The following is an 8,249-nucleotide window of genomic DNA, read 5'->3' as shown; positions in this document are numbered from 1 at the left end:
ATGCTGGCGTAGAGTCCGGTCAGTTCATTTGATCAAGGTGAAGTCATCTGGAAGTGACCGGACGCTAAGAGGTGAAGTGACCGGACGCTGAGGGCCAGCGTCCGGTCGACACCAGTAAGGTTCCAGAGAGGGAAAATCACGACCGGACGCGTCCGGTCACACTTTAAACACTAAAGTTTGGGGTGAACTGACCGGCGCGTCCGGTCAACATGACCGGAGTGTCCGGTCACCCCGCAGAGGCACATAACGGTTCGTTTTTTCAGCCCATGTTATAAATACTTCCTCCATTCGTATGTGGGGGCACTTTTGCTCATTTCATCAGCTGAGAAACACCTTTGAGAGTGCCAAGAAGAGCAAGGTCCTAGTGAGGTGATTGAGATTTGATAATCCCAAAGAGAGCCCTCATTAGTGAGATCAAGAGTAGCAAAGTGTGCATCCACCCTTCTCATTACTTCTCATTAGGATTGTCATGGTCAAGTGAGAGTTCGTGCTTGTTACTCTTGGTGATCGCCATCACCTAGATGGCTTGGTGGTGATTGGGAGATTGGTGATCATCCGGCGGTGCTTGTGGATGATCCAACTCGAGTTGTGAGCCATTGTGAGTGATTCACCACGATGGAGTGTCAAAAAATCAACCCATAGAGAGCACTTGATCCTTGCGCGGATCAAGGGGGAGCTACACCCTTGCACGGGTGCTCCAACGAGGACTAGTGGGGAGTGGCGACTCTCAGATACCTCAGCAAAACATCACCGTGTTCCTCCTTCTCTCTTTAATTTGAGCATTTACTTTGAGCATTTATTTTGAGCAATTCAATACTTGTCTTTACATTCATAGAATTGCCATGCTAGAGTAGGATTGGAACTTAGGTTGCAAGTCTTTTTGTATGGTAGAACATTAGAAACACTTTCTAGGCACAAGGGGTTAATTGGGCTAACCGTAGGGTTTAATTATTGCAAAGAAATTTAGAATTAGCCCAATTCAACCCCCCTCCCTCTTGGGCATCTTGATCCTTTCAATTGGTATCAGAGCCTTGTGCTCACGTATTTAGGCTTAACCGCCTAGAGAAAGATATCTCACGGGAATGGACCTCCTCCTATCTTTGAGGGGGATGATTTTCCATATTGGAAAATTCGCATGGAGGCGTACTTAGAAGCTCTAGATGTTGGAATACTTAGAGCCACCTCACAAGGCTTCCCAAAACCTCGGGATGCTACTAACCTACAAGGCAATGAGGTGAATTATGAGAAATGGAATGCAAAGGCTCGAAACACCATCTTTAGAGGTCTTTGTAAAGATGTGTTCAACTGGGTGAGGAACCACAAAGATGCCCATGCACTATGGTCGGACGTTTGTGCGCTCCATGAGGGAACAAAGAGTGAGTGTGAGGAACGCTATCATCTTGTCATGAAAAAGCTTAACTCTTTTGAGATGCTTCCTAAAGAATGTGCTAATGAAATGTATTCACGTTTGAATGTTCTTGTAGAGGACGTCAATGGGCTTGGACTCACTCAAATACAACCATCCGATGTTGTAAGAAAGATCTTGAGTGTCCTCCCCATTGACAAATATGGGCATATTGTGACCGTGCTTCATCAAGGTGATCTTTCCACCGCTACACCGACACAAATCTTGGGAAAGATCAATGCTCATGAGATGTACATGCACATCACACCTCAAGATGGCTCATCCTCTACAAAGAAGAAAGAAAAGGACTTAGCATTCAAAGCTAGCCAAGAGAATGGCAAAGCAAGACTTGAGTATGAGAGCTCAAGTGATGATGAAGTTGATGATGCAAGTCTTGCTCTCATGGTGAAAAGAACCGCCAAGATGTTAAAGAAGCTCAACAAGAGTGGCATCAAGTTCGATGGCAAGAAGAAGAAGTTCTTCACAAGCTCTAGAAGGAAGCCAATCTCAGAGATGGATTGCTACAATTGTGGAGAACTTGGTCATCTAGCACATCAATGCACAAAGCCCAAGAAAGACAAGTACAAGAACAAGAACAAGGGCAAGAAAGATGACTCAAGCAATGAAGAAGAAGATGAGAAGAAAAGGAACAAGCCATACAAGAAAAGAGATGGCAAGAAGAAGGACTTCCACAAGAAGAAGAAGAGTGGAAAGGCATACATCATCGGTGATTGGCTCACGGACATTGATTTATCAAGTTGCTCATCTGATGATGATAGTGACAATGAGAAGGTGGCCGCCATTGTCATTGACTCTTCATCATCTTCACCGCCACCACCGCCATCATCCCCTACACACCTATGCCTTATGGCCAAGGGTGATCATAAGGTATCAAATGATGATAGTAGTGGTGATGAACATGCTAGCAATGATGATAGCGATAGTGATGATGATGAATATGAGTCACCTTCCTATGATGATCTTGTTAAATTGCTAAATCAATACACTAAGATCATTAGAAAGAGTAGAGCTAAGAATGAAAATCTAGAGGCTAAGAATGATTCACTTTTAGTAAAATGTGATATGACGGAAAAGGCTAGTATTGAGCTTAGAGAAGCAAATGATGCTATATCATCCAAACTCAAGGAGCTCAAATCTTCTAAGAAAGAGCTTAGAGAAAAACATGATAAACTTGAGAGGATACACAATGAGCTCATCACTAGCCATAACAAGCTAAAAGAAGAATATACAACTCTAAAGATCAATCATGATAATCTTGTTATTACTCAAGAATTCTTATCCAATGAGCCACATGATGCTACTAACGATGTTGTTAAGATTGATATAGCTACATCATGTGATGATTTGATCATTGAGAGCATTGAGCAAAGTTCTAGTAGCAAGGGCAAGCAAGTGGTTGAGGCCGATGATTATGATGAGTTTGTCAAGCTCAAGAATGACAATGAAAAGCTCAAGAAAGATCTTGAAGAACTCAAAACCACCAAGTCTATAGTGCTAGAAACTCTTGTTCATGATGATGGTTTGATCCTTGAGAATGAAAAGCTCAAAGAAGAGAACAAGAAGCTCAAGGAAGAGAAAAACAAAGATGCTCTCAAGGAAGAAAACAAGAAGCTCAAGTTGGAGAAAGAGCATCTCAAGATTGGATTGAGCAAGTTCACAAGAGGCAAGCATCTTCAAAGTGAGCTACTAATGAACACCGTCATGAAGATGGATAGAAGTGACATTGGGTACTTGGCAAACCAAGAGAAGAAGGCTCAAGCTCAACAATAACAACATAAGTCAAAGCCAAAGCCAAAAAGGTGTTTTGAGTGTGAACAAGAAGGCCACTTTGCCCATGAGTGTCAAACTCCACCACCACAACCCTTGCCTAAGCATGCTAGACCCTTTGCTTTCAATGCTCATTACATGCTTAGAAAGGACTCTAGTGGAAAGATGAAAGTTATATTCTTAGGACCTCCCAACAAGAATAGGCCTAAGAAAATTTGGGTTGCAAAGTCACTTGTTGAGAAAGTCAAGGGCCCTCAACAAGTTTGGGTTCCTAAAGCTTGATCTCTTGTGTGTAGGTGAACTACAAGACCGGTGGAAGTCATTGGGTTATTGATAGTGGTTGCACACAACATATGACCAGTGATCCTTGTATGTTCACCTCACTAGATGAAGAAGTAGATGGACAAGAAAGAATCATATTTGGAGATAATTCAAAGGGCAAGGTTAAAGGATTGGGCAAAATGGCACTATCAAATGATCATTCTATCTCAAATGTGCTATATGTTGCTTCATTGAGCTTCAACTTGCTATCCGTTGGACAATTGTGTGATCTTGGCTTCCAATGCTTGTTCACCGAGAAGGAAGTTGTTGTATCTAAGAAGGATGATGATCAAGTGATATTCAAAGGATTTAGATACAAAAACCTATATCTAGTGGATTTCACCTCCGAAGATGCAAATTTGAAGACTTGCCTATTCACCAAAACAACACTTGGGTGGCTATGGCATAAAAGACTTGCTCATGTCGGGATGAGCTCACTCAAGAAGCTAATGAAGAATGATTTGGTGAGAGGGTTAAAGGACGTGAAGTTTGAGAAGGACAAGCTTTGTAGTGCATGTCAAGCCAGCAAGCAAGTTGCAAACACTCATCCAACCATAACTTTCATGTCAACCACAAGAGTGCTAGAACTCATTCACATGGATTTATTTGGACCAACAACATACAAGAGTTTGGGAGGAAATCTTTATTGGCTTGTGATTGTTGATGACTATTCAAGATACACATGGGTATTCTTCCTTCATGAAAAATCTGAAGTTGCATCTTGCTTCAAGAAGTTTGCTAAGAGAGCACAAAATGAGTTTGAAGTGAAGCTCAAGAAGATTAGAAGTGACAATGGGAAGGAATTTGACAATACAAACATAGAAGCCTATTGTGATGAAGTTGGGATCAAGCATGAGGTCTTCGCAACATATACTCCTCAACAAAATGGTGTAGTTGAGAGAAAGAACCAGACATTGATCACTCTTGCAAGAACAATGCTAGATGAGTACAACAACCCTGAAGCTCTATGGGCAGAAGCTATCAACACCGCATGCTATGCATCTAACCGCCTATTCCTTCAAAAGTTCCTTGGCAAGACACCTTATGAGTTGCTCAAAGGGAAGAAGTCGGATGTCTCTTTCTTTAGGGTGTTTGGTTGCAAATGGTAGACCTACAAGAAGCGGCAACACCTAGGGAAGTTTCAAAGACATTGTGATATTGGTTTTTTTGTTGGTTACTCATCAAAGTCCAAAGCATATAGAGTATTTAATCATGCCACCGGCTTGGTTGAAGAAACATATGATGTGGAATTTGATGAATCTAATGGCTTTCAAGGAGCACATGAGAATCTTGATGATGTAGGTGATGAACCATTGAGGGAGGCTATGAAGAACATTCCAGTTGGAGACATCAAGCCTAAAGATGATGAAGATGATGCACAAGTGATTGATCCACCTTCTTCATCAAGTGTGCCACAAGATGATGACAAAGATGGGAGAGTAGAAAATAAAGACACCCATATCTCCCATGATCAAATGGTGGTACAAGCACAAGATGTTGATGCTCCACAACCTCCTCCTCAAGTGGTCAATAGAATAAATACACCTCTACTACAAGATTATCCATAAGATCTCATCATCGGGAGTCCATCAAAGGGTGTAATGACTCGCTCACAAAAACTTGCTTCATTTATTGCTCATCACTCTTTTGTCTCTTGCTATGAGCCTACCAAGGTAGAAGAAGCTCTTCAAGATCCGGATTGGATAAATGCCATGCATGAAGAGTTGAACCACTTCACCCACAATGAAGTTTGTACTCTTGAAGAGCGGCCAAAAGGTGCAAGAGTCATTGGAACAAAGTGGGTGTTTTGCAACAAGCAAGATGATCAAGGCGTAGTTGTGAGGAACAAGGCAAGACTAGTTGCAAAGGGGTTCTATCAAGTTGAAGGATTGGATTTTGGAGAGACCTTTGCACCGGTTGCAAGACTAGAAGCCATTCGTATCCTCTTTGCATATGCATCACATCATGAAATGAAACTATATCAAATGGATGTGAAAAGTGCATTTTTAAATGGCTTTATTAATGACCTAGTCTATGTTGATCAACCTCCTGGGTTCGAAGACCCTAGATATCCTAATCATGTTTATAGGTTGTCCAAGGTATTATATGGGCTTAAGCAAGCCCCAAGAGCTTGGTATGAGCACCTTCAAGACTTCCTCATTGACAAGGGCTTCACCATCGGGAAGATCGACACCACACTATTCACCAAGAAGCTTGATGGGCACATCTTCATTTGTCAAGTGTATGTTCATGATATCATCTTTGGATCATCAAATGAAGATTTTTGCAAAGAGTTTGGTGAATTGATGTCAAAGAAGTTTGAGATGTCAATGATTGGAGAGCTTACATTATTTCTTGGTTTTCAAGTCAAGCAAATGAGAGAAGGGATTTTCATCTCTCAAGAGAAATATACAAATGATCTTCTCAAGAGATTCAAGATGGATGAATGTAAGCCAATCAAGACACCAATGCCAACTAATGGACATCTCGATCTAGATGAGGGAGGTAACATGGTTGATCAAACTATCTACCGCTCTATGATTGGTAGCTTGTTATATTTAACCGCATCTAGGCCCAACATCATGTTTAGTGTGTGTATGTGTGCTAGATTTCAAGCTAATCCTAAGGAAACTCATTTGATTGCCGTTAAAAGAATCCTTAGGTATGTTAAGCACACACCAAGCATTGGCCTTTGGTATCCCAAAGGAGCTATATTTAAATTAGTTGGCTATTCCGATTCGGATTATGCTGGTTGCAAAGTTGATAGAAAAAGCACATCCAGAGGGTGTCATTTGCTTGGTAGTTCACTTGTGTCTTGGTCCTCCAAGAAGAAAAATAGTGTGGCTTTGTCCACCGCCGAAGCAGAATACATTGCCGCGGGTGCTTGTTGTGCACAAATACTTTACATGAAGCAAACTTTGCTATACTATGGTGTAGTTCTAGAAAAAAGTACCTCTTTTATGCGACAATGAAAGTGCGGTAAAACTTGCAAATAATCCGGTTCAACACTCTCGCACCAAGCACATAGATATCCGCCATCACTTTCTTAGAGATCATGTTGCTAAAAATGATATATCATTAGAAGGTGTAAGGACCGAGGATCAATTGGCGGATATCTTCACTAAACCGCTAGATGAGACAACTTTTTGTCGATTACGGAATGAGCTCAATGTTCTTGATTTTAGTAACTTCACTAAAAAATGAGCTTGTGTTGTCCCTTGCATTGCATTGTAATATACAACATGTTTAATTTTTGGTAATGCATATAGGGCTTGTCTAACATGGTTAAGATAACCGCCGTAAAGTGTGTGAAGAAGCTTAACCTTGGATCAAACTTGACAAGCAAATAGGTTTACTTTCAAGTATTGCATTGCAAATGCATAAATGTTGCTTTATCGTTTATCTTCAATTGCCCTCTTATTGCCTATTTTCATAAAAAGAATTATAGCCTAAGGCAAAATATTTTTGAAAAACATGAGGGTTTGAGAGAGGTCACTCATATCAGTCCCAATTGGTGTTTATTTGGATCTTATTGAAGTTGGGACTTGATTGGGAACAGGCAACACGAAGGACTTTGAAGATTTGCTGGAAAAAGAGTGATCGAACGCTGCACCGAACTCTGAAGTCCAGCGCCCGGTCAGTTCACAGGAGGTGAACCTGCTGTGAAGGAGTGACCGAACGCTAAAACAGTGTTCTCCCAGCGTCCGGTCAGAAGGGATCCAGCGTTCGGTTGATCGAAGACGATGATGGCAGCTTGCACCGGACTCTGGCTACGTCCGGTCGGTGTCCACCGGACGGGTCCGGTCATGATTCCAGGGGTTTTGGACCTCTCTGGAATCGACCGAACACTGGGTGGCAGCGTCCGGCCGCTGCCACCGAAGCGTCCGGTCAGTAGAAATCGTGCGGGATTCAATCTCGTATCTCGTTTCCTTTTCTGTTTTGTGGGGGCCCCCATATAACACAGCACCATGCCTAGCCGTTGCCCTAACTCGTGCTGTTGCCGCCGTGCTCGGCCCGTGCTCCAGCGCCATCGAGCTCTTGCCCTAGCTGTGCTGCCGTCTTGCTTCACGTCGCCGAGCTTCCACCCTAGTCGACGATTCACTATGCATTATGAACCCTAATCTCTAGTTGCCGACCCAGTGGTTCCCCGATCCATTTCTCTTCTCGTCACTTCGCCGGTTTGTTAGGTAGCAAGCCCTCGTTTCCTATTTCATACCTAATTGCTTGCTTAGGGTTTCATATCCCTAGATGAATAATTAAGATTATCTATAAATCCTCTATTATATCGTGCAGCAAGTCGGTGCCATTGTGGTCCTATTTGCAGTTGTCAGTCAATTCGGGGCCAAGCTCGCGAGTACGAATCGAGGCCAAGCCTCAGAAGTGACAGTTGACAGTTGTTTCTTGTCAGCGGTAGTTGTTCTTTTCAAATCCATCCGATGGTTTGTGTCAAGAATGTTGGAGGTGGTTCCGGTGATGAGGATCCGAGACACCCACCTCGCCTGCCTGCAGATCCAAAAGGCATGGCGATGAAGAAGCTTGCAACAAAGAAGCGAAAGTATCTAGATGCAGATACAACTAGAGCAGCCGTAGTTGCAGCAGCAGCAGACTGTGCAGAGGCAGGAGGTGCTAGGAGTGGAGTCCAGATCACAGATCAGCTCTCTCCTTCTACGAGGGCCGCACTAGAGCAGGTTGAGCGCCGTCATGGTGGTCCAGCTAGGACTATCATGGTTGTGGG

The sequence above is a fragment of the Miscanthus floridulus genome, chromosome 14 (assembly GCF_019320115.1).
Source record: "Miscanthus floridulus cultivar M001 chromosome 14, ASM1932011v1, whole genome shotgun sequence".
NCBI lineage: Eukaryota > Viridiplantae > Streptophyta > Magnoliopsida > Poales > Poaceae > Miscanthus > Miscanthus floridulus.
This window is presented reverse-complemented; position numbering follows the sequence as displayed.